Source organism: Chironomus tepperi, unplaced genomic scaffold (genome assembly GCF_022539635.2).
Source record: "Chironomus tepperi strain 1889 unplaced genomic scaffold, CSIRO-AGI_Ctep_v1 contig_67, whole genome shotgun sequence".
Lineage (NCBI taxonomy): Eukaryota > Metazoa > Arthropoda > Insecta > Diptera > Chironomidae > Chironomus > Chironomus tepperi.
The window spans coordinates 1648282-1675537 of record NW_027226189.1 but is presented as its reverse complement, the minus strand read 5'-3'; the positions used below and the strand labels follow the sequence as shown (position 1 = coordinate 1675537).

General features: G+C 32.9%; 1 protein-coding gene across 1 annotated transcript in view; it reads right to left on the bottom strand.

Annotated features, from left to right (window-relative positions):
• The window catches only part of LOC139100472 (neuropeptide SIFamide receptor-like), a 78878-nt gene that overhangs the window by 47358 nt on the left and 4264 nt on the right, over positions 1–27256 (bottom strand). The gene's annotated exons all lie outside the window — the stretch shown is intronic.

The window sequence follows — 27256 nt, the reverse complement described above, 5'->3', positions numbered from 1 at the left end:
CTTTTTAATTAATTTCTTGTTATGTGAGTGCTTTGAGCTCAATTTTATTGCTATTTTTGCCACGATCGCGCATTTGTTGGGGGGGCTTTAAACTTTTTTTTTCATAGAACATTAAGCTGCTAATGTACAGTAGTTTAATGTCGCGTATAATAGAGCAATAAAAAGTAATTCAATCTAGTGGAAATCATCTCAATTTTCTGTTAATTGTTTCAAGTGTCAAGAATCCTGGGATGAATGAAATCTTCTTATTTTTACAGATACCCGAATGTTTTATGACGCAAGAATTGATTGTTCTGGATGTGTTTTGTTCTATGACAATTTTAATACCTGATTACAAACTTTAAAAGCTTCTAGTAAATTACAAAAAAATTTCACATTTCCTCTACAATTATTCCTTAAATTGCTTTGTTCACAGAACCATAACTTTGTCAAAATTATTACAATTTTTTTCTCATTTCTTAATGAGTTCTATTGTTGTCGAGTCAACACTAAGGTTAAGCATAGCAAAAAAATATGCATTATTAAAAAATGAGTGAAAATTTGAGAGAAATTGAGGAAAACCAGAAGCTTAAATCGTCCCACGTCATTATTAATATTTTATTTAATGAGGATTTTTTTAATGGACTTGAAATCCTCAAGATCATGTTGTGCATGTACGAAATTTGAATTTACAGAGAACTCAACCATCATTACAGAGAACTCATGTACCATTACAGAAAATTCATTCAAAATTACAGAGAACTCAACCCTTGTTACAGAAAACTCAACCAGCATTACAGAGAATTCAGCCATCATTACAGAGAACTTCACCAAAATTACAGATAACTCAATCTAATTACAGATAACTTGATCAGAATTACAGAGAACTCAACCATTATTACAGAGAACTCAACCATCATTACATAGAACTCAACCCCAATTCCAAAGAATTAGTCAACATACAGTTGATACAGAGAACAGACAGAGAACAGAGCCAGATTCACAAAAATGAAACCAATTCCTCTAAAGTAAAACATCTTGTCGATGATTCAACAGATTGGCACATCCAAACCTGTTAGAATTCCTCCACAGCTACAAATTGATAAATCCTTCAATTTACTATAATTTCCCATAGTTAAATTAATCCTTACATCTCTAAACTTCTGTATACAATCTTAATACTCTCTAAGTACATGCTCAAGACATTGAACAAATTTAATTAACTTAACAACATTTTCTTACATGAGGACAGCAACAACAAAAAAAGGGCAAAAAAGTTATGATATTTTCCATATAGACATTGTGAATATAAAACACATTCCACACAACGACTTTGAATAAATTCAATTTTATTCCTATTTATTACGAAACAAACGAGACGAGAAAAAACGAAATGAAAATGAGACGGAGTGAAGGCACAAGAAGAAGAAGGAATGGCAAGAATATGTTTTAAAAAATTGAATTTTTCTTCTTTTCATCAAGATACATACAGCGTAAAGGACGAAGGAGGATATGACATTTTTAGAAAATTCAAGAGACTTTTTTTTTGTTCCTTCTACTTCCGTTTGTACCACATATTTATGGCTGAAGAATAAAAAAATATCCACTTATATGCCTACTGGGCAACCTGTGTGTAGAGGCATACTAGTGTGCAGTCATAATTCTTGAAAATGCCATGAACCGTGTGCCGTGTCCAGGCTAAACACCAAGGTGAGTCGCGAGAAATGGAAGCTTGTCAGGTTGTCTATGAAAAGTGGACCCATTTCTCTGTAAATTGGGTTCAGTTCTCTGTAAAGTGGGTTCAGTTCTCTGCAAAGTGGGTTCAGTTCTCTGTAAAGTGGATTTATTTTGATGTAAAAAAACTGTGTGCCTTGCGCTGTTTCGGTCCAGGCTAAGTATCAAGGTGTGCCACAAAAAATAAAAGTTTGTCCACCACTGTCCATACTTCATACTTTTTTTTGTGATGTCCTGAAAAGCGACCAAAAAAGAAAACTTTTTAATGATGAAGAACTTTTTGGCAGTTGCTGTAAAAGGGAAACAAGAGTTTATCGACCTTTTCCTCGGCATTCTCCTATAATTTATTACCGCAATACAGTCTTTACATAATTTTTTTTTGTTTCTCGTCATATTCTATAATTTATGACATGAAAAACGGAAAAACACTTCAGAAATGAGAACTGCTGTAATGAGACTTGTATCGTTAATTTATTCTGTTTTTGGCCAACTGTTCTAAAAACATGGGGTAACCAAAAAATTGTTGATCCTGACAAATGGCATATTGTGTAAATTAATTAATAATCGCATTGAAGATTAAGAAAGTATTAATGGAACTGTTTTGGATATTAATTTGTTCAACAACTGGATCAACATGATAGAGAATAGTTCAAAAATTGTAATAAATCAAGAAATTAACGGATTTTGAATCAGATCTAGGGAATTTATGGAATTTATGGAATGAAATTGAGGTTACTTTGCGGTTTGGTTCTCTGCAAGTTCTAGTTCAATTATTTGGTTTAGTTCTCTGCAAGTTCTAGTTCAATTATTTGGTTTAGTTCTCTGGAAATTGTTGCTTCTCCGAAGAAGGTTGAGTTCTATGTAAGTTATGGTTTGGTTCTCTGTAAGTTGAAGTTTGGTTCTCCATAAATTATGGTTTAGTTCTTTGTAAAAGTAAGGTTCAGTTCTCTGTAAAAGTAAGGTTCAGTTCTCTGTAAATTGTAGCTTGGTTTTCTGTAAACTTTGGTTTATTTTTCTTTAAATTGAAGTTTGATTCTCTTTAATGTGTAAAATGTGTCAAGTTCTCTAAAATCTATAAATCTTTTGTCCTTTACTTCGTCTTATCAAAGATTCTTCTAATTCCACTGAATTTAGGCCAATTTTTCAACAGTTCAGTGATTTCTGATCCCACACTTAATAATTTATTGAGCCAAAATCAAAGATTCCTTAAGCAACACATTCAATCAAGTAATATTGATGTCTATAGTCATCTACAGAGCATCGGAAGTATTTGACCTAAAAAAAAGATTTCATAGAATCGTATATACCCTGATAATACTGAAATTTATCCTCAGGATTTAAAAACAATCGAGCATTATTCGTGATTCCTTTTTTTATCAAGCCCTATCCCATATCAAACCATTGAATTATTTGCATGTATCAATGTCGAATAAAGGAACAGACGGAAAACAAGAAGTTCCGGAAATTCGTAAGCACGCCTTTAATATTATGATAATTTATACAATTTCTTTAAATGTAATTTCTCTATCGAGACTCGCTAATGCTTAAAAAAGGAATGAATTTCCCTTCGAGGCTTGAACTAATATTCACAAAAAAAAATATCTTTAATGATAACAGAACAAGAAGGAAGAAAAACATTAAAAAATTTGCTCTCGTTTACATGAACCTTGCCCCAATTTTGAAGTTTTTTTCATCTCCATCATGAGTCAGAGCGTTATCCCCTTTTTTTTTTGTTGCCTGCCTGCCTTATCAAAATAACAGAGTTCATTGCAATGTAAAATAATACTCTCAATTTGGAAAGTTGCGTACTCCAAACTCTCTCACAAGAAAGTTTCTCGTACTCTTCTCTCCAGAATCATCCGTGTATCATCATCATGCACTGGGAACAGGGATGAGAGTGAAATATACATGCAGCTATTATCCTTTGCTACCCCCCACCATCCTACCACTTTAAGCATACACACACATTATATAATGCAGACGGACGGGAATATGTATCTGCACATAGAAAATAAATAGGACACTTATGTATTCCCGATTTTCTGCTGCTCCAGCCAGTGCAGTTTTAAATTGAAGTTTATGTTTATGTGTTTATTTCCTCGAAAATGAAAATGAAATAATCAATAAAAGTATTTTTTATTCCTGTTATGAAGCACATAGTCTGTACAGGTAGGTAATAAAAATTGACGTTGATTTCTCTGTCAATTGATTATAGCTTTAGCTTCTTCTCTAATTTTATTTGTGTTGATTTTATGGTTCATAAAAAAATTTATTCCGCAAAATGCAAATTTAGAAATGAATAAAAATAGTTGAGTGTGAAAAACAGAAGCAAATTGCAGTGGATATGATCAAATGTTTTTTTGGAAAGTTTAAAAGGATTTATTGATGATTTTTTGACGCATTCTATGTGGCATAACCAAACTAGGGAGAAACTAACCTAATTGAGAATTCAATTTAATTACAGAGAACTCAACCTAGTTGCTGCGAATTCAATTAAGTTACAGAAAATTCAGCCTCATTAAATAGAATTCAATCTAGGAATAGAAAATTCAAAATAGTTTCAAAGAATTCAACCTAGTCACACAGAACTCCATCTGTATACAAAGAACTCAATCTTAATTACTGAGAATTCAACCTAGTTATTAAGATCTGAGAACTCAGCGTGGTTAATGAGAACTCGTCCTAATTACAAAGAATTCAAAATTAAGAATTCAGACTAATTGCAGAGAATTCACCATAATTGTAGAGGACTGAACCTAATTACAGAGAACTCAACCTGGTTACAGAGAACACAATTTTTAGTACAGAGAACTCAAACTTAAGTACAGAAAACTCAATCTTAGTTATAAACTGGGTTGAGTAAGTACAGAGAACTGAGCCAAATTGCAGAGAACTCAATCTTAGTTGCAAAGAACTCAACTTTAGTTGCAGGGAACTCAACCTTAGTTCCAGAGAACTCAACCTTAATTACAGAGAACTCAACCAAATTTGAAGATCTCAATTTTTTCAAATTTCCTTAAAAATTCCCCTCCAATTTACACCAAAACCCACCAGAATAATTCATTCAGCCATGCAACACATTACCATAATCCAAACCAAACTGATCGTAACAAAAAGATTCTCGTTGCATATTTCACATTGAAAATTTTGCTCATGACTGTTACATTATCTAGAACAATGAACTGACTAAATCGAAAATAATTTTCCCATAAAACTTTTTTCTTTTCCTCAATAAAAAAATAGAACCGAGCTGTATTTGATATTCTTCCATTTCATTCATTCACACACTATCGACCATTGCCGCTTGATATAAGCAAATACAAGGAAGGAGAAAAAGAAAAACTAAGAAAAACATTCACATGCATCGCATGTCACCATAAATTACTGTAAAGTGTTATAAAGTCCTTAAATTTTTTTTTTCTTCTTTTTTTTATCTGATTGTTGTTTCCCCTCCTGTTGGGTTTTGAGTATAGACATGGTCTGTGAAGGGAATTTGATGTTATTGAGCTGTAGTTTGACTTGATGTCTATTTGATCGGTGATGAAGTATGGATGTGTAGATGGATTAGCTTTCTTTTGAATAACATATGTTAACACGAGCCTTAATATGCCAAAAGAGATGTTTTGGCATTACACTAGGCATGGCCTGGTATGCTACTAGGAAAAGCTTAGCATGACATTAGGCATGTCCTATATTTCAAATGGTTACAACAAAATAACGGTCCTAGATGAGAGATCCAACTTCTGAGTTGGATTTAAACCGATTAAAATATATATGAAATTATGTACTTCACAAGAGTAAGCAGAAAATATATGAAGCAATTTTCGAATTGGGTTACAAACTACCTAAACTAGTTAAAAACTACCTAAAGCAAGTTCAAGTCTCTTTCGAGCAATGGTATATTCTTTATCCAAGCCTATCTATGCTATATCCACTGGAATATCTACGATTGCAATCCAATTTAATCCAAATTACGAAAAGTTAACTAATTTGTCTCAGTAGCTCAACGTCCTAATCTTGGTTCATAGCTTCTATTAAACCAACTCAACTGTCATAGGTTCAAATCCCAATTCTTGAAAATTCAAAGAACCCTTTAATTTCCCCAACATAAATTAACAATTTACCCATTTCATAAGCATTAAATAACTCAATATCTAATCTTTAATCCACCTCAATATCCTTTTTAAACTTTTTTCATTGACTTCATTTTAACGCCTTCGATCGCATATCCACGATAAAATATTGAATGCATATAATGTATAATAGATGGAGTACCTTCATTGAGGATGTTAAGTTTAGCCTGGTTTTTTTGAGTTGGATTTATGAGTGTATGTGAAGAGTGCAGAAGGAGTGGATTGAAAAGCGATAGTTTTTCATTCAAAACGATAGAAAAAAGAGAAAGGAGGAAGGAGGAGGAGGTAAATGTCTATTGGAAAAATTTATTCATTTTCATCTAGCAAGTAGATAAATAAAATTCATTTTTTTTTACCCGCAATAATTTACTCAACATCAAATAATATTTATCCTTTATGCACTCTCAATCGCACAGCAACGTGAGTAAGTAAATAACATATATATTCATGTACATAAATAAGATATAGGTGAAACTATATAGGCGAAAGAATAATAATAATAATAGAAAAAATTGTTGAACGGAAACGAATGCAAAATGAAACATTTGAACGACCATGACACATAAAATAAAGTAAATGTGAACTTTTCCAGTGCAATTTGTAATCATATTTTCACATGCAATAATACAAAACTGTTTTTTTATGTCTCATGGCAACGATTCTTGTTCAAATTAAAAAATGTGCTGTTTGATGAGAATTTTGAATGGATTTTTTTTTATTCTGTAAGGACACAAATTGTTCGATGGCGGCTTATTATCGTCATTATAGTTCATATACACTAATAGCAATGTTCGTCCCTGTTATTATTGCTATACACGCCTTCATGCTTACAAGAAATGGATCTATGTTGTGTAAAAATTACATAGTTTGACTAGTCATGCTTGTAGTAGCTGGATATCTTCATTGACTAGAGGTTTTAGAATGAGTAAGTGCAATTTAAGCTACTTCTTCCATAATACGATGAGATTTGTATCAAATAAGTGTTAAACATGTGAATCTTATCTAGCAGATCTGAAAGGACTCCAATGTGGAGTTGCATCCACTGGAAACCGGACTCCAGGAGACTTTCTGATAAGGAAGGTCTAATCTTATTTAGAGTCCAGACTCCTAAAGTCCTGACAAGTCTGATCTATAGTTTAAAGTCTGATCAACTCGAAGTCTGACCAATCTAATCGGACTTAAAGTTGTGTCTACTCCAAGTTGACACTTTCTTCCAATTTGAGTAGAGTTTAGTCGATTTGAAGGTCTGTCTGAACAGCACAAGTCGATTAATCGACCAAAACTCCTAACACCAGGTCATCATGACTCAGTCATGATTTAAACTGAATCTGTTACCAACTAAGAGTCACGCCGATTTGATTCCAGATTCTAGACCGATTAATTAATTTAAACTATTCATGCTCAAGCCCTTTAAAGTCAAATTACGCGTGCAGTATTGACATCCGATTTTTTCGGTGATATTTCTGTTAATGACATTTAAACAGGGGTCAATAATTATTTTTAAAAAATTGGATTTAAAGTCATATCAATTAAATATAATTTTATTTTAAACCAAATAAACTGTTTTTAAAATATATCAGACGAATTTCGATTGTTAAGCGATGCAGTTTGGTTCAATTTTTCTAATTTTAGCTCAGATTTCAATGAGTTATGGATGTGTAGGTGCAATTAAATATTCTTAAGTGTCTAATTTTTTAATTATTTGAAACTTCCAGAGAGACATCAACGTAACATTAATAGATATCAAAAATTGTGTTAAAAATCCAATAATGGCCGTGCAAGATAATGTAAACGTTAGAGTAACTGACAGATGTGTTGTTTTGGCAGACTCATGCTGCGATATTAAGCCGTTTAAGACGTTAACTGTGAGTATTTTAGAAATGAGGATGAATAGTGAATCCAACGTTTGGTCATCATGACTCTGGACTGAGGCTAGAATCTATGTAATCTGACTTCAGACTTGACTTATGCAGGTTTGGGACAAGATTATACGACATTTGTTAGCTTGGAATTTTCTGGATTTAGTTTAAAGAATTTCAGAAATTGCAAAATTTTGGTCTTTACTGCCTCTATTTGTGGATATGTCTCCACTGGAGTCTGGACTCTACTGCAAATACCTCGAATAGAGATCAGACTGTCATTTTTGGACATCAAACTACTTTATTTTACAGGTTGAAATAATACTTTTTCAAGGAAAAACCCGAAAGCACTCAGAAAAAGTTGACATGTGTAACAAAGCTAGAAAAGGAAAGGAAATAACTGAAACAATGTTGCTTGCTCTTGGCTTAAATTTTAATTGTCCTGTGACTAATCAAACGGTTTGTTTGGACATTTTTGTATTTAATTGACAGACTAATTGTTTCATAATTTTCAGATGTATTGCTCGAAAGATCGTAAAATTATCGAACTTAATCCACTACAGTTGAAATTAGCAAAAACTATGTTTGGAAAGCCTGGATTAATAAAACTTAAAGCACTTTATACACATGACAATGGAAAGTCGTGTTTGGAAGCTGATTTGAATATCGAATTTGGAAAATAATCCCTAAATGGACTGTTTAGTATCAAAATCCAGGAGGAATTTGTTATATTTATTAAAGTTTTGTATTCTATTTGCTCATAATAAATGTACATCCAAATATCTTAAATTTCGTATCTAATCACTACTCTACTAAGTCATCATATAATTCAAAATCATTAAATTTTAATAGATTTCAAAGAAATAATTAAAGTTATTTGAATAATTGCCTAATAGCTGTTCAAAACCATTAAAAACTGACTACTTTTTTGAAATTACACCAATTAACGTTATGGTTTTTGGAACTTTTCATTCATTTTTAACCAGTCAAGCAATGGAGATTGTTTTAGTTCTTGTAGTGCTTATCAAAGCTTCAATGGTTTTTGGATGTGTAAGTATAATTAAGTAATTAAAATTCAACCAAAATTGACACAATTAAATGAATTTTCCAGAAAGACGTTAACATAACTATAGTTTCGGTCAAAAACTGCATTAAAAGTCCTGTGATGTATTTACAAGATAACTTTCTACTTAGATTGAATGACAAATGTGTTCTGTTAATCGACTCTTGTTATGATTTTAAGCCGTTTAAGAAGTCATCGGTAAGTACTTAAGAGTGTCTGAGCTTCTATGCTTTTATAGACACCATTAGGATGACTAGATTGGCAGAACTTTGGTAGAACTAGAAGATGCATCATTATACCTGACTAGCACTAGTCGATCAATCTATCCGAAATCCGACATCGGATCATAGAGACTCTAACTTGGTGTCAGATTCGGTTTATCCGAAGTAGGGTTAACCGAGTTTACTCCGACATCGGTGAAATCTGGTTAAACAAGTCAAATGCAACATGTCTCTGGTCGATTTTAATTCACGTCGATCTGAGGCTGGATTTTCGTTCGATTAACCGATTTGTGCAATTATATTTTCAATTTTGATGCTCAAACCTACTGAATGTAAATGATGCTTGTAGTCAAACAGACAAAAAACATACTCTTCTTGAAAACATCAGCTGAGCTTTCTCATGAGAGTTACTATTAGCTTAACCTGCTTTTGAGAGCACGCTCATTACATATTAGGGTTGCGCAATGTTCATTAATCAATTTTTATTTCTTTTTAGGCTGATCTGTTACTCTTCAAAGGCAAAAAGCGGCAACATTCAGAGAAGATTGAAATGTGCAATCGGAACAAGAAGGGAAAAGAAATAACTGAATATATATTACTTGGACTAGGTTTAAATATAAACTGTCCTGTTGCTAATGAAACGGTAAGTAATATTTACAGGGCTCGGCTATGATTTTCAGGTCGAGATTTCTCGCATTTTAGAGATCTGGAATTTTCGGCTGTAACTTGTAGTTCGTACAAGGTTGCAGGACTGGATTCCCGGAAACTGCAGTTCTTGGCTGTATTTCAATGTTAGTCTAAGACTGTAGACCTGCAATTTTGGACGAACCCTAAATATTTGTTGATTGAATAATATGACACTGATTCCTAAATTCCTTTACAGACTTATTGCTCAAGAGATCGCAAAATTTATGAATTCAATCCAGTGTTATTGAGAATAGCAAAAGCTATGTTTTCCGAGCCCGAACTCATCAAAATCAAAGTGATGTTTACACATGATACTGGAAAATCATGCCTGGAAGTTGATTTTAAGATAGTCTTTCCCAAATAATTGACACATAAAATTTCAAAAACAAATTAAACAAATAATTTGTATACTGATAAATGTTTATGACATAAAATAGTTACATAATACTATAAAGCTATTTAGTAATTGTATCCACAACATTATTCAATTTTCTAGTTAAGTTCCTAGAAAAAGTTCATTGCTATCCTTACATCATATGCATAAATATTCTAAAGTATCAAGCCACTATTGTTCATCAACAAAAAAAAAGCAAGTTTCACATGACCTAAAAAGTCATCCAACTATTCAAAAGATTATCCATAAATCATACATAAGTGCCTCATGTGTATGTCTCTGCTGTTAAAAACCGCATCAACTTTAAATTAAGGAAATTAAATTGATTAAAAAAGTAGGAAATGATTATTAGTCCAATTTAAAGACTTAAACATCATCATCATTCCTCACTTAAAGTAGACAACAAAGTATAACATAAAAATGATGTATATCCTCCTTTTCATCATATAAGTACTATACGGTGTGGAATGAAAAGAGAATTGTAGCAGAAAAGAAAATGATGAGGTGGTTGTTGAATATGCCCTATTCTACTATGCATAATAAGTATGGATGGAAAGAAAAATGCTCGACTGTAATGGAATGAAAGGAGAAATAATAAAAAAGTTCTCATAATAATCGGGTCAAACACCCGGCCACATTGCAAACACTTAATAAATTTTTTCTTCCTTCCCTCTTCATCTGACATCCACTTCTTCCTTATTCCATTATTTCTTTCGTCTTTTTTTATCGCCTTATAGAAATAAATATAAAGGAACGAACAATATTATAATGTTAAATATTCACAGTCAGCATGCCGAAGGTGTACGTCGATGTATGTGAACAAATTTCAGATCAGCTTGAGTGCCAATCAAATGGTAATAAATCTCTATTTCTTTACTTGCTGTGAAATTATTTTCCTTCTTCTTATTTCGTCGCATGAAATCTTAATTGCAAATAAGTTCATAAAAGTTAGAGTCCTTTTTGGATTGGGAAGGGGGATATAAAAATTGGAAGTGGATTTAATCAGCAGAAATTTTTTTCTGGATTGATTGATTTTTAGCTGATTTTATTGGATGAATCAGGGGATTTTGGAGTTGTTCTGTCTGATTGAGGGTTATGTCTGTCTGATTCAGACAGTATAAAGGAATTAAGCAACTTTGGCATTTTTAAAGACTATAAAACTTCGAAAAACAGACTTTCAGGTTAATTAAACAAGCTTAAACATCACTACATCAGGGTCATGATGCCATAAGGACCCCTAACAGCCATAGAGTGTGCTTACGGTGCCTAAAAGTGTTCTTATTGATTATCAGTCGACTGTTTTGACCAATATTTATAGCGAAAAATGAAATTTGCCATCGTGCTGCTCAGATTGTTTAGTGAGATTCGAACCTAGATCTTCAAAATTGGACAATTTACAGATTGTCAACTAATCGGACTACAGCACACTTTGTATTGCATTGACCAATTTTCCTACATATTGACTGACGCCCTTGATTCTAATTACTAATGAAGTGCTATATCTTTGTAAGTGTCTAAAAATCACTTCCTAAACATCCCTCAAATCCAATTTATTTATACAACAGCACATCTGTCTACTCTACCAAAATCCCAAAAACATTGTCAGATTCTTTTTATAAACACCTCAAATCCCTTCTAAAGCTGTTTGGTCAAAAGCCAGCTCCTTGCGTCACTAAGCCACTACATCTCACAAAATCCATGAATATCCTACCAATTAACGACAAAATATTTTAGTATGATAGCTTCTCTACTCATTTAAGGATGCAGGATTTTACTGTTCATTTCCAAATCTTTTCTTTCCTTTCGCCCCGTCAACTTCATGTAGCTTTTTTTATTATATCCTCTCACATGAAGTGAAATTAATTAATCAAGCATGCGATGCAGATTAGGCAGAAAAAAATAGAAACTACAAAATGTTTGCTGGGAGATGACAATGAATATGCTCTCATGCGACGGCACTAAAGTTATTGGGAAAATGAAAGTTTTATTGAAAAAGTTTCCTTTTTTTATCACATGACATTATCTTGAAGACATTAGACGTGCCGTCATTGATATGTGGATGTGTATAAAATTTTCTATGGATGTATGACTTCACTTCATTTTCTACTAGAATCAATTTTCGTATAAATAATCACAATCAGTCGTCTATGATGGAAATGTGAATTGAGTTCAGCATGTATTGATGAAAGAGGTTAGATTGATCATGTATGTCTGTCTATGCTTGTTTGTGGCCAATTTTGAATGATTTTCTTTTCAATTGATCCGGTTCAATTATGTTTGATCCGGTTCAATTGTTTTTGATTCGGCTCAAATAGATTTTATCTGGTTCAAATGTCTGATCCGGTTCAAATATTTGATCTGGTCAAAACTTTTGAACCGGTTCAAATCATTGATCCGGTTCAAAAAAATTTGAATCAGTCATTTCACTTAAAATTCACATAAAACGCGCTACAATCAGTCACAATTGATCACATCTACATCAGTTGTAAGCAAGCTACACATGAGATGGTAAACATTGTCTGATTTGAATTTCAAATGATCTACATCGATGATATGACAGGAAAATTTGTTGATTGAAAAATAATTTAATATTTAAGAGTTATTTATTCTGTAAAGAATCTATAAATAAAGTAAATGTCAGCAATCAATCAAGGAAATAAAATTCAATAATCTGCCACCCTTTTTTGTCTTAAATCAATCGTTAAGAAGCCTCAAAACATAATTTTTTGGGATAATAATAGGTTATAAATTAATCATAAAAATTCGACCCAGTTTCCTTATCGTTCTTCCTTCCAATAATGCAGTTCATCCCTTTTCCATTGATTAATCTTCCCTAACCCTTATAATGACATTAATCTTCAAAATTAAGGATCACCTTATTGTAAAAATCTATAAACGAATAAAATTGACAAACTGACTTGACATTAAGCCTCATTCCAGCTGAGAAATTCCGTCCCCAACAGCGATAAGTGAACATTTACAGCCAGACAATTCATATTGGAATAGTGATACATCAATCATCACAATGAATAGAGAGAAATATCATAGAAAAATTCAAATAATAAATCTAGTATGGGGGGTGTTCACTTATTACGTCATACAGAGAATTTTTAGACCTTCCCCCCAACTCCCTCGTTGTTTACGCTGCTTAGTCTCCTCAATTGTTTACGTTGTTACAAGATCAAAGACCCTCCCTCCCCTGAAAAAGCGAACGTAATAAGTGAACGAACCCTAAAGACACATTAGGTCATTCGTCAGATAGGGACCATTCAGAAATTGCGTCTTGTTTAGCTGTTGAGGGTGATTTTTACAATTTTGCTCAGATTTCATTGAATCTGCCCCGAGGCTAGAGTCACGATGCTTTAGTGCCAGATTTTCATCTATTCCTACGCCGTGTGCCTTCCGGATACAAATCCATACAGCTTTCTCAATATACAACGATCTTGTGGCAAGCATGCAACTTCAGACACTGTAAGGCACTTAATTCCTTACTTCCTTGGCTGGAGCGCACGAGGGCCCATTGCCGCGCGTAGGGAATGTCTGAAGACAGCTCTATCCTTCGAAACCTTCTGCCAGTTCGGGATATTAAGGACTCTAGCGTCCTTTTCAACACATGCAATCCAGGAATTCAAATGCAATCCTGTAAGGCACAGTTTGACATCATTTACAACCAAACCCCATAAGGAAATAAGCAGAATCACTTCAGGCTCAAGTCATTATTTATTTTATCTATTTCAAATTCCTCCATAATCATCTGTAAAATCAATAAGACTCCTCAATAAATCATATCTAGAGTGAAAAATTGCACATTTAGCAGATAATAAAAATCAAACATTTTTAATTCTATATGATGAGGAGGAAGAAAGCAGGCTAGAAAAAAATCTGACATTGCCCTAAATAATTTCAGCTCAATGTCCTCGAACACAAAATAAAAAAATCTGTTGAGAGTCTGCATAGAAATGAGAGAAAGTGCTGAAAGCAGTAAATAGTGAGAGGAAATAATTAAAAATTAGTTCATAAAAACCACGGAAGTGAATTTATTTTCACGTGTTGATGAGAAAACGGGAAGAAAAGGAAGCTAAAAAGCATCACGTTTATGAGAGGAAAAACTACTTTTTTTCTACTTCCATCCCGAACTTAAAGGTTTCACATTTCATGTAACCGAGTGTGCCAAATCGTTTGTAAATAAGAGAATAAAGGGAGGTAACCGCATGTTCAAATTGAGAGCAGTCATGCAAGATGCTCGGATGGTTTTAGAGTTTGAGTTACTTTCAATTACAATTGTGTCCGAAACATTTGATTGAATGTAAATAATGGAATGAGGAGACTGATGAATAACTTAAAGTTTAGATTAGAAAAGTTTTTTAAAATGAATTGAGGCATCCATTTGGAAGCATTTTTTTGATGGACTTTTTTTGAGGATGGACTTTTTTGAGGATGGTAAGTAACCATCAAGTGCTTTTGTTTTCTCTGGTTTTTCAGTATGGGATGAGTTTTAAATTCATGCTTAGCGTTGGGGTTTTAGATCTTTAGACGTAACTCATTTGCTCCTTCGCTAAAGCTAAAGGCAGGCTAATCACAGCTGATCTGTACGACGAGCGAGGTTAGGTAAGTAAGCTTACTTTGCTGGTTCTCCTGACCAATTTTAATCCTTGACCTTCCTTAGACTCTCCTAAATTTGACATAATTGTTGGCCTTTGTCTACCAATTATTGGTTCCAAATACAGTGTTATCTCTATCGACAGCTTCTCTTTATGAGTTCTGAGCCTTTCCTAACAACTAATTGCATCGCTATTGTCTTCCCTAAATGATGAACTACTCTATGATGCCATCATGCTACCATGTAACCATCCTTATTGTCTCTAAAGTTACTATATCTAATCCAAATCCAAAACTCCATCAGAACAGCCATTATCAACAAATGTCCAGTCCAAATAATATCCAGTTTACACTTAATGTTCACGACCAAATTCTATCCAGCACTAAGCATTTTCATCCCCATTTAAACTTTTGTTTTTAACAATAAAAATAACTCATTTCTTAACAGTAAAGTCAAATCGAGGCTAAACTCGCTTTTTCCATTTTGGTTGATGCACGGGATTCCATTATACTCTTATAAAACCGTGCTTACTACGTGCTCATAAAAAAAGGTCTAACTTTGATTACTGAGAAGTCGCGAAAAGTTTACTTCTATTCTAAATTGTAATGAAAACAGAATCATTTAACCCCATTAGCAATTGTTATGTGCTACTTTTCAAAATCACGTTGAAGCCATCCAACATATCCTATTCAGAATTGTACTCCTTTTTTTTGTGCTTGTTAAACATTTACAATACATAAAAAAAAGAATATATATATAATTGATTGGGAAATGTGGAAGGTTGGAAGGGAATTTAATGTTTAAAAAATACTGACTTGATGTATCTACATGGATATGTATAGTATTTGTGTAGGTGCAGTTATACTGAATAAAGTATGAGTATCGGGGGTATATATAAGAGAATGAAGCATACAATCCAGACTATATAACATTTTCAAATTTAGGTCATTTGCTTTTTTTTTCCCTATTTTTTCTTATTTCCTTTATTTCTCCCATCCATGATATTCTCAATTTTTCTCATCTTCTCAACAAACGATGCCGGTACGAATAGGATGTGGAATATTGGAGCTCTATGAACTCTCAAAATCTTGATATCATGACTTTTATGTATAAAAAATCATTACGGGTTGTTCAGGACGAGAAGAAAAAAAAGAATGGCTTTTATCTGATAAAAATGAATTGCTTAATTGGGTATGAAGAGAAATTCCTTTTGAATCCCATCATATTGCCATGACTGTAACCCGAAGTTCATCTTGTCAATCAAAAATGAGTCCCATTTACCCATTATAGATTGAAATTCTGTTGTAAATATTTGTATCTAGCTCTAAACAGATGCACAACCGTAGATTAATTTTTTGGTGATGTGAAAGTTCATTTTAGGTCTGAACATCTGTCATCAGCTTTTCATTTAGACTTATTATGATGATAAGGTATTATTGTTTCTTCAAAATCTGACTCAAAATTGCCACACTTTTAATACTCTTATGTCTTCTTCCTGACAATTACTCATCAACATTTTATGTCATCGACCTTTATTTTATTTGCCAAAAATAGTCATTGGCTGTCAAAAAGGATTTGTCTTCTTTTTGTTTATATGGGTTGTAGATGAGTTGCTGCTTTTGTAAAAAGGATAAGTAAGTCAATATGGCTTTCAATGGTTGCATAAATGTGTCACATATTTCTTTATCAACAATCTATCTTACAAAGTAGTTTTTTGGTATAGCTTATAGAATATGTTTTGGAAAGGAAAAACAGGGGTTAAAGCATGGTTTCTAAGCAACAATCTAATCCAATGATGGATAACATTCTTCGTGCTACGAAATATGTCGGCTATAGAAATATTTTGTGTCACATAAATTCTATACAAAAGTGTGTTATAGATTATCAATATAGTAAATAATACTGACTGACCCGAAGGGAAACGGCATAGAAAAGGCTTATGATAGTAGCATCATCAAGTGCGTGTGACTGGGTGGTCTCTAAGGGAGGCTATGGGTGACATTTGATCTGTTCGGCCAGCGAAGTGAGTAAGGTAGTAAATTCCGTTTGACCCTACATATTCCCACATATTTAGTAACTGGTAAGTAACCCTGCATATTAAGTAAAATTTAAATTTTTTTTCAAATTCTCCCAATTTTCCAACATTTTTCGATGTATGTAACGGCATGCTCCAGATTTAACATTTTTTATGATTAATTGAATGTATAGATCTATATCGCTGTGCCTCTAGCCCTTCGCTTTGGATTGGAACTCATCACATCTCATGAACCCTTTTTCCTTCTTCTTATGTTGTTATACATTTCTTTCAATTTTCTAAGGATAGCAAAACATATCAAGATGAAGATAGAATCAGAGCTAAGAATCTATTAGGATTTTGTACGAAAAAGTGGACTACAGAGTTGACTCGTAGGCTGACAACATAGTTGACACGTGACAAAAATGATAAAGTACAACCAGTTATCACGAGAGAGCCTAAGTTGAAGGACTATTTCTCACCCATGTGGACAAAAATAAATTTCCAACCTTTAAAAAACGGAGCTTTTTTTTATGATGAGGATTTATTGAATTTTTATTTTCTCCTTGCATTTCCTCACAAACAAAACAAAAAAATAAGGTGGGATTGGATGTTTGAACTAGTTAACGACTAGTTCTAGCCCATTCTAACGTATTGTGTCTACTCGACGATTAATGACGAAGGTTTGGCATCACTATTGAAGAAATCTAGACAAAAATGCACCTTAGTCTCCAAAAAGCAATAAATTCTCAACCTTAAAAACGCAAGCTTTTTTTTATGATGAGGATTTATTGAATTTTTATTTTCTCCTTGCATTTCCTCACAAACAAAACAAAAAAATAAGGTGGGATTGGATGAAGCTCGAAGGCTTTTCTGAAATTATTTAAGCGATTTCAAGAACTTTTTTGTTTTACAAAAAAAAGGAATGAAAACTTTTCTTTCGTTCATGCTCTCAAAACATTTGAAAATTTCCTTCTGCTATTTTTTTTTGCTTCCTTTTTCCTTGCGAGCCATACATACACATACAAAAAAAAATTTTCCTGCCTTTACTACACAGCACATGAAAAAAAAAAGAATAAAACATGTTTAATGGAAAAAATGCACTTCAACCCTGACCAGGTAGATTCAGTTTATTGACCGCATGACCTAGATTTACTTTATATTGAAGAGAACTGTTCATTTTGTAGTTTTTTTTCCCACAATAATTTTTTACAAGCTTGAAGAGTTTCGGCTGGTACGGAGAAGAAAATTACTTGTTCACGAATTGCACATTGAATAGGAACGATGTTGAGAAGTTTGTGGAAAAATTGAGAGCTACGAGTGCAGCTTGAGAGAGGACTTTTTTTTTTGAGAATCAATACAAAAAAAGTTTAAATCTTTAATTAAATTTTTCAAAAAGTTGACGGATTATGAAGGTCATGGATGTAGATAGTTTGAAGATTATTTCAGTGTCGATGGGAATTTTGCTGGCGCTTAATTCAATTTTCTGTCATAATTAATTCAATTTCCGTGAGAATCTCTCATAAATGCGGAACTGTTTTTTTCTCAATTAAGTGAAAATTGTGGAAAATGGAACTTTTTGCTTCTGAATGATCGAACATTGAATGTTGGAAGCAAATTCAATCTATTTAATTCTTGTGCTAACAGACTAATTTACATTTTTATTGAAAATCATGTCGTGGATGTGTGTTTTTATAAAAATTATCGTTGATTTGCTGATTATTAAGTGGTGATTTATATTTTAATCATAGATGAGTTTATTGATGGATCATGGAAGAGGATGACCACATGAATAAGATGATTTATCAAGCAATTAATAGAAAAAAATTGTTTTCATATGCTTGATTGATGGTTGAAGGAAGAAATGTATGAAAGTTGAGAAAAAAGTTTTCATTTTAGGCTCAAATTTGTCTCATAAATTCAGAGAATTTTAAAAAATCTGAAAATTTCTGGTTTTGCTTTATAAAGCTACATCTGTAGTTGAGTGTCTAAGAATGTCTGACAGAGGCTTATTCTTAAGGTCAAACTTTTTCTTTTTGGAATTAGATTGTTCAATTTCTTAGGGTTTTCCGAGTAAACTCCCAAAAAATCACGGGCTACACCTCTAAGGTCTGTTAAGATCATTATGTCCTTGGATTATATCGATTTGCAATCTTGAGAATTTTTTGGAATCAAGACATCAGGAAGACTTTTAGTTGACTCTTAATGCCTATTTATTTTGGCTAAATATCACATTATTGAAAGCAATATTTCAAATTCTACATTGGAATGTATCTGCCAACGGAACGGCCAATATCTCAGTACTGAGCTAAAACAAATCGTGTCTGTGAATATAATCATTGCAATGCTCTATGTATGTTTAGTAAGGGTAATCTTACAATATTGTCTTTTTGCGTTAAGTGAACGCCCTTAAAGAGTTTCCTCCCCTAAGCAATCCATAAGAGTTCCTAAATTGACTATTTTCACTCCACATAACATCCAAACAACCCCAGACAGTCATCATGTATCGTCATCGAAAATATTGAATCATTCCAAAAAAAATCCAAATTGATTGATATGCCACTCAATACACCAAACTTCATTGTAGTTATTCAAGATTCACAAAAGAAAAAGAAGGCAAAAATCAAATTAATGGGATTTCAATTAAGTTGATTAAGAATAAATCTCTATCCAATAATAAATGAAAAGTCATGCATGATTCAACATTTTTCCTCTTTTTTTTTGAATCTTAGCTCGTTAGCTTTTTTAATTGGATGTATCAAAAGACTATTATGTACAATTTCAATGAGATTAATTGATCTGCGCTTCTAGTGGATTGAAATATCGGGAAATGTTCTGGATTTTGTGCAGGAATTCTTACATGAGAAAAATGCACAAAAATTTCCCAAGGTAATAATTCTCTTCAAGCTGATACACTTCAATATATTACTTTGAAATATGATAGCAATTTGTGCAGAATTGCATGGCAACACAACTCTTATAAGTGCAACAAGACATAGCAACATCATGTAAGTTGACTACTATATCAAGCTATCAACATAAATTCTTGTTTTAACATCGTCACATAAATTTCTAGCATTTTTTTTATTAGTTTCAGTAGACAGCCTTGGAAAGTCTTGAGATTAAGCTAGCATGACTATCAATTTTTCCTCTAAAAACTCAAAATGAGGAAATGTCCTTGAATGCTCATTTCCCTGTACAATGTTAAATACTATTGAAGAAATTCCTCTAAAAAGAGCGTTCATTAAAGGCATGCTTTAGACATTGTTGTGGTACACGAGCATCCATCGACGTCCAATATAATAAGATTATTTTCTGAATTCTTAAGTTCCTTTTATTTAATGAAAAAACTTTTCAATTGATGCTATTGAGAAAAATGTGAAGTTGGAAAATTTACGAAAAATGTTTTTTTCACACACAATTATAGTTATAGTTCTTGCAGACTAAGCTTTTGTTGACATAAGAATTGAAATGGGGGGAAATGTTAGTTCTTTTTTTCCTTGGGAGTATGGATTGATATTATGGGAATATATTCAAGATATATCAAGATATGGACCGTAAAAGCTAGTTTTAATGTTATGTATTGTCACTAGGATTTGGGAGGCTAAAGTACACTGGATATTGATAAGTGGCATGTGGTAGCTAGATATACAGCCAGCTTTAGGGAACATCTAAAACAGTCCATGGATCAATAATGACATTGAGCGATCAGGATGTGTTATTGAATCTGAATCTTCATTTGAATTCATCAATAGTAGGGTTCGTTCAAAACTTCAGGCCAGCAAGCAAAAATTGCAGATCTGCAGTCTGGGATGAACTATATCTGCGTATCTAAAACGCAGGAAATCCAGATCTGCGTTTTTTGGTCAAACCATAATCAATTAGTGAGTTTCTATTAATAGTAACCTATAACAAAGCTGCCCGAAAAGCACACATCGGTAAATCGATCCAAAATTCGTTCTCAATAGTGCATGACTCTGACTTGGTGCCGAATTCGGTTCGATCGATTAATCAATTTATGCTTTTCGGATTGACTGGATGATGTTAGGTGTGGAAAATGAATGTTTCAGAGATCAAATCAAGTAAAAAGTAGTCAGATCTTGTTAAAATTGACATAAATCTTGTGGATCTTAAGAAACAATCCAAAAAACATCTAAAAACTTGTACATAATTGCCAGAAAAAAGCAATAAAGCTTTATCTTAGAAATTAGCAGATCATATCCATTAATACAACTATCTAAAACCGAGATCAAAGTCAAATAATCTCATTAATTCCATAAACATCATCTGTGATTGACCCCAGCAGCCATAAAGAGTTTTTTACTACTCCAATCTCTTCAATGCATTCCCGTTAGTTTCCAATATCAATTTAAATAAATCAAAGTTAAAGTATAAATTTCAGGTGGCGGGCCAGTCAGTCTGTCTGCTTTAATACAGAACAGAAAAAAATTTCAATGGCACAATCGAGTCGATATTTTTTTATGAAGTCAAAGACAAAAAGCATTAAGATAGTTGAGATTATCTTTTTTTCGTTCATTTCTCCGACTTTATTAATTTATCTAAAGTTCGTTTGATATGAGACTACAAAAGCTATAAAAAATCAATTCTAAATTGCTCGTTGTTGTCATTTGATTAAAAAAATCTCAAAAAGCTCCTCGGAAATTTGTTTCTGGAACTTATAAAGAAGAAACTCTCACAACTTAAATGAGGAACTGCATGAAAAATCGAAATAAAAAATTGCTTTTAATGTAGTTTGAAAATTAATTTCCTGGCAAATGGCAGGTGATGAAAATGACTAAATCAAATTGAATGTCAATCGATTACAAGTGCATCTGTCGCTCTTAATCAATTTAGAGAAAATTGTTATCTCCTATCTCATTTTTTTCTTTTTTCAATTTTCCAAGCCAATAGATAGGCAAAGAATGAGAAAAATTGTGTGAAAAACTACTCATTTGGCATTTTGCAAAATGCGAAAATTTTCTGAATGTTTTGACTCTCATCTTTACACATTTGTATGAGATGAACATTTTCCAAATTGATTTTCTAGATTTGTCACATGTGTTTGCATTATCATCAAGTTATTTTAATGAAGCTTGTTTCTTATTTGATGGAAATTTTTGTCTCTGCTTTTCAATGTCAAGTTAAGTCTCGCTTTAACTTTGATTCATGAAATGAATTCTGCATTGAGAGTTAAATTTACACAAAAAGTCGTTGCTTTAAGATAAGGTAAGTCGCTGATTTAAGGTCAAACATGATAATCAAGTCAACACTTTAAGTTTGAGTCAAAATAAATCGTTACTTTAAAATTCAAGTAAAGACTGTGCTTTAAGTTCAAATTTAGATAAGTCGTTGCTTTAAATTCAATTTTAAATAAATCGACGCTTTAACATCCAATTCAAAGAAAATCATGTGCTTTATTCTTCCCAATCTTTACATTATACTCAGCCTAATAAGAAAATTTCTAGTCTAATTCAGACAGAATTTTAAGATCCAACAAGATTTATGATCAAATTCTCTCATACCACAGGGTTATGTCATTTAATACAAAAGACAGACAGCAACAAATAATAAAGAAAAACTTGCGTATGTTCTAGTTTCATTTAATTCAAATGACAAATTACGATATTAAATTACCAGTTTTTATTGCCTCAAGCGATGCGAAAGAGGAAAAAGATGAAATAGTAAGAAGAAGAATTCCGAGGCATCAAGTCAAATGTTGTGAAAGAATTACACTGTGATTTCTTCTGTGTGTGCTTTGCCTTCACCGCAATCACAATTTATATTACGACTATTTTTTCTCGGTATTTGACCAATCCTCAGTCCTTTTTTTCATCTTGGGAAATTCAAGCAGTTACAATGAAAACAGAATCAAAAGCAGAAGAGTCTAGATATGGAAGTAGGATGGATTTCTGTTGGTGACTGACGCATTTTTGGATACATTTGGATGAATTTTTTGATTTGGTGATGAAGTATTGTTCGGTTAAGATCCGCAGGCCTGCATTTTAGACGCTCAGATTTGCTATTTTAGGCTGTACCTTACAGTTCGTCCAAGTCTACAGATCTGCCATTTATGTTTGCAGACCTATAACTTAGAACAAGCTTAATGATGAAATACAGCTATAAAATGCTGCCAAATTGCCTATTATCCTCAAACATCAGACATAGTGCCTATAAATATCATCAACAACAGATTTAAAAGCAACTTTATTCCCTAAGGAGCATTCAATTGGATACAAAACAAACAAACACAAAAAAAGGAAGTAGAGAAAAATGAAACTTTGGCAATCAAAACGTTCAAGTCTGCGGGAAAAATAAACAATTTTTAGGAAAGTATTTGTACACATATTTATCGTAGGGAATGTAAACAAAAGGCTTCAAACTGAGACATGGAGTGACACTTCAAAAGCACAGCAACAACAACAAAAGTTAGGGATGAAAAATAGTAAAAGTTGATTTTTTTAGGGACCAAAAATGGAAGTCATTTGTCTCATATATCAGTAGATATACATTATTGAATGTAACAATTTTTCAAATGTATCAAATTATCAAGACATTAACAATCAGGACATGTTCAAAAGGTTCATGCGGAAGTGTACCATAGAATATAAATGACAATGTTATACATTTTATTATAACATTCAGTTTTGCTGTTCCTAAAACCCATTGGGACATTTTACTTCTCAAAATAAACAGCATTGAATTTCTGTTGAACTGATGATGCCAACTAGCCAACTAGCATCATCTATTGTGTCGTTTGGGATATTGTCTTTTGTTGATGCACAATCAACGGTTTTTTTTACAATTGTGCTGTATGTACGGCAGTTGGAATCATGATGTAATGATGATACATAAGAGACTTTGGGATTTAAAAATTGGATGATTTTGAGTCTTTTTTTGTTTAAGTTTCTGGGAATTGATTTTAATTGAAATTTTGGAAGTAAGCATTGGCACTTTTGTCATGATTTTGATGCCTTTAATTATTTTACTAATCAAGCGACTCATGGATGAACAAGAAACTAGTGGAAGGTAGCTGTCGATAGAGACATTATTGCTCTTGATATTAGAAATTGGCAAGCGATAGAACCAGCTTTAGACGCCATCTGAGGGGGACCATGGATCACAATTGATATGTATGGCCAGCGAAGTAAGTAAGAGCGACTCAAAGCTATATTTTGAAGCTACGCAGATACAGACATTCATATAAATTTCTCATGTCTGCCATTGTAAACTTTACGTCGCTCATGTCAACGAAACTTCAATTTTTCAATATCAAAAATCGTTTTTCGAGCATTTTACTTCGACTTATTGGCTATGCTGAATTGCGTTTCAATTTCATACACATCCTAAAATTGTATCCTGACGATGGGTAATTTTATTGAAATGGAAACATTTGTTTCAGGTGTCGTTCACTTATTATGTAATGTAACGCACTTAAGGAGAGGGATGGGGATTGGATTGTTACGCCTCAGACAATATTTTCCCTGGAAATTTTATTACGAAGGCAGATTTGGGAATTAGCTGACGGCAATCAATAAAAACTCACCTTACATCAACTACCATCGGCAATCAACGGCGACTGACTAGTCGTAGAAGGCAAAATATGCCCAGAAACCCGATTGCCAACTCTGTACAAAGGTACGAATGAAGTTGTCAAAAGGTAGATTTTTCAAGTTACACAACCATTAAACAGTCCCTCAGGACTTTATAGAAAAAAAAAGCAATTTTAACAAATATCCAAATTGGATGGTTGTGAGCCTAACCATTTCCCATCCTCCAATTGTACTTTTGACAAAAATTGCCCCGATCAGCTTTCATGAAAATTTCAAACAAAATTTTCGCCCAAACTTAAAAGCTCGTTTTGTTTCAAAGCGGATACAGATTCAATAAAGTTTATTTTTTTGTGTTTCTGTCGAGCAGAGAGCCAGCTGTCGAAAAATCCTTTTTTTATTGATTAGTTTTGTGATTGAGTGAGTAAAATCTGTTCCACTTACTTAATACCAGTTTATATATATATGCATACATATGCACATGATAAAGACATTAAATTGCCATTTTTCGTATATTGTATTGTACTGGAGAACAGAAGCAGTTGTAAGTTACGACTTTATTTGATCAATGCACAATGTGTCAATCTACATCCGGGACTTTAAACTGTGGTGGAGGAATTGTGAGGATTATTTTAATGGTGGAGCTGAATTGGAGCTAAATTCAATCAATTATAAATTTATGGCAAGTTCATGACAATTACATAAAGTCGATAAGGGTCGTTCACGTGTTACCTAGCGCGATAAGTCGATCCCTTCCTTCCCGTAGAGCTACATAATAAATGACAGGCCTCTGAAGATGGAATTCGAAACGATTAAGGAAATTTCTTAGAAACATTTGATTGTCCATTGAAATCCAAGCTTAGCAAGATCAAAAAATAGATTTTTTTCAAGTGTCTGACCCTTTTTAACATTCAAAAATCAAAGAAGTTGCCATTGTCAACTTTTGAAAATATTTAAAAGATAAATTGAATCCATTTTCAGCATAAAACTTAAATAAAATAGAAAATAATAGCCAACATATGATATGATTTCATTCTAAGTATAATTATAATAGACTATAATCTCATTATTGTTATCCTATCAGTAAATTCCTCGATTATTTCATAACATAATAGAAAATATAAAATATGATTTCAGTGCAGGCATTTTCAGAGTTGATGCATACGGAAAATAGCTGAACTGGAAGAGACTGATTGTAGAAATGGTCGAAAATCCTGTTATATGCTTGCATGGTACATGCCAGAGTCCAGATTCAATGGAATTCTACCTCATGCCAGATTTAAGTTAGCCTAAGTCAGGATTCTCGGTCATTTGTACCTCGTATGCTTTCTAGTTAAGAAGCAGGTGAGATCTGGCAAGCAAGTTAAGGCACCATCGCCTCGTGCCTTTCAGGTATTTAAAATTCTTATTACAGCTAAATTTAACAATGCAGAACTCGAAGTCGACGCAACTTTTTCCTAAAAATCCCCCCAAAACACCTATAATCTCTAAGTCAACAACCCTGCACGTCTCTTATTTTTATTTTAAAAAATTGATCCTTATTAAATTTAATAAAATGCCTTGCTCATAGCTTCGTAATACGAATGGTACAACGTAAAGAGCGTTCTTAATTGCATCGTTCACATTGAAACGTGCGGCGGAGATTTTTCTTTTCATCATTAAGTATGCATCGTACAAAATACGAGCTTGGAAGCTTCGTTGTTAGAGCATAGATGGAGGAAGCTTTACGATCATCAATGTTTATTGTGATTTAATTTTCATTGCTATTTGTTTGGGAATATATTTTTGGAGAGTCTCGCATGATTTATGGATATATATTTTTTATTCTATGAGTATTTCCATGTAGCATTAGGATGCGTATTGTTAGGATAGCGATTCGATGTGTAGGTGGATAATTAGCTGTTGAATGTGGAATAATTAATTTTTAATTGGAATTGTATTGAAATTTTTAAAGAATTGTGATGGAAAGGTTGATATTGAGTTTGCTTGAGGTCTATTGCTAGGGACATAATTACTTCGGATATGCCAGATGTTTACAATGTAGATTGAACTTGTGAACTTTCAGCATTTATAATCAATGATGTGGAACTGATTAAAATGATCAAAACTTGCCTGAATGGACATTATAACTAGTTGATGGCGAGGTAATGTCCAGTAGATGACTACTTCTAAAGTTTTCTTGTTCATTCGATTTGCCAGAGACATTGTAGCACTTGGTATTGGCTATTTGAAAAGAGCAGCCAGCAATAGAGCCAGTTATATACCCCAACTGAGAGAAACCATGGATAACAGCTGCTCTATACAGCCAGCAAAAGAAGAAGATAATTCCTGAATTGATCAGTTCCCCACCCTTGTCCATAACATCCAGAATAACTCCACATTTCAAAAACGCTTTGTTTCCACAATCCACGCATCCTCGTCTATACTCAAATCCCACGAATACATTATACTGGCATTATTCTACGAAAAAAATCGGGACTTTCAGGAACAGCACAGAGAGAAAAAATATCGTGAATGTCACAGGACAGGCATTAAAGCAAAGTTGAGGAATCAATAAATATTTTTTTCATTTTATATGCCATTTTTTATTCCTCTCGATACGCTTGATATTTTTTAGCATGCTGCATATTCCCAAAAAAAAAACATTCATATAGTTCAACGAAAAATGATTATATATTTTACCCTCCAGCAACAGCAGCCATCATACACACAAATCATAATTAATTTTATGTGAACAAATACATACATCAATTACTTAAAGTCCAATAGGAAAATTATTGCTATTGAAATTTATTATTTAATTCGATGCAAATTTTTCACACAGCTTGTGTATGTCAACGAGAATTGAGTTGCTAGTTTGTTGATGGAATGGAGGGAGGAAGCTGAAAATTCATGAAAAATTTATTTTTCATTCGTAATGGACTTGCCGTAAATATAATTTAATAGTTGAGAAAAAGTTGTGGATGGAATTTTTTCTGTCATTTGCAAGGTATGGAAACTTTGAGTTCTGTTTTTGTATGGCATA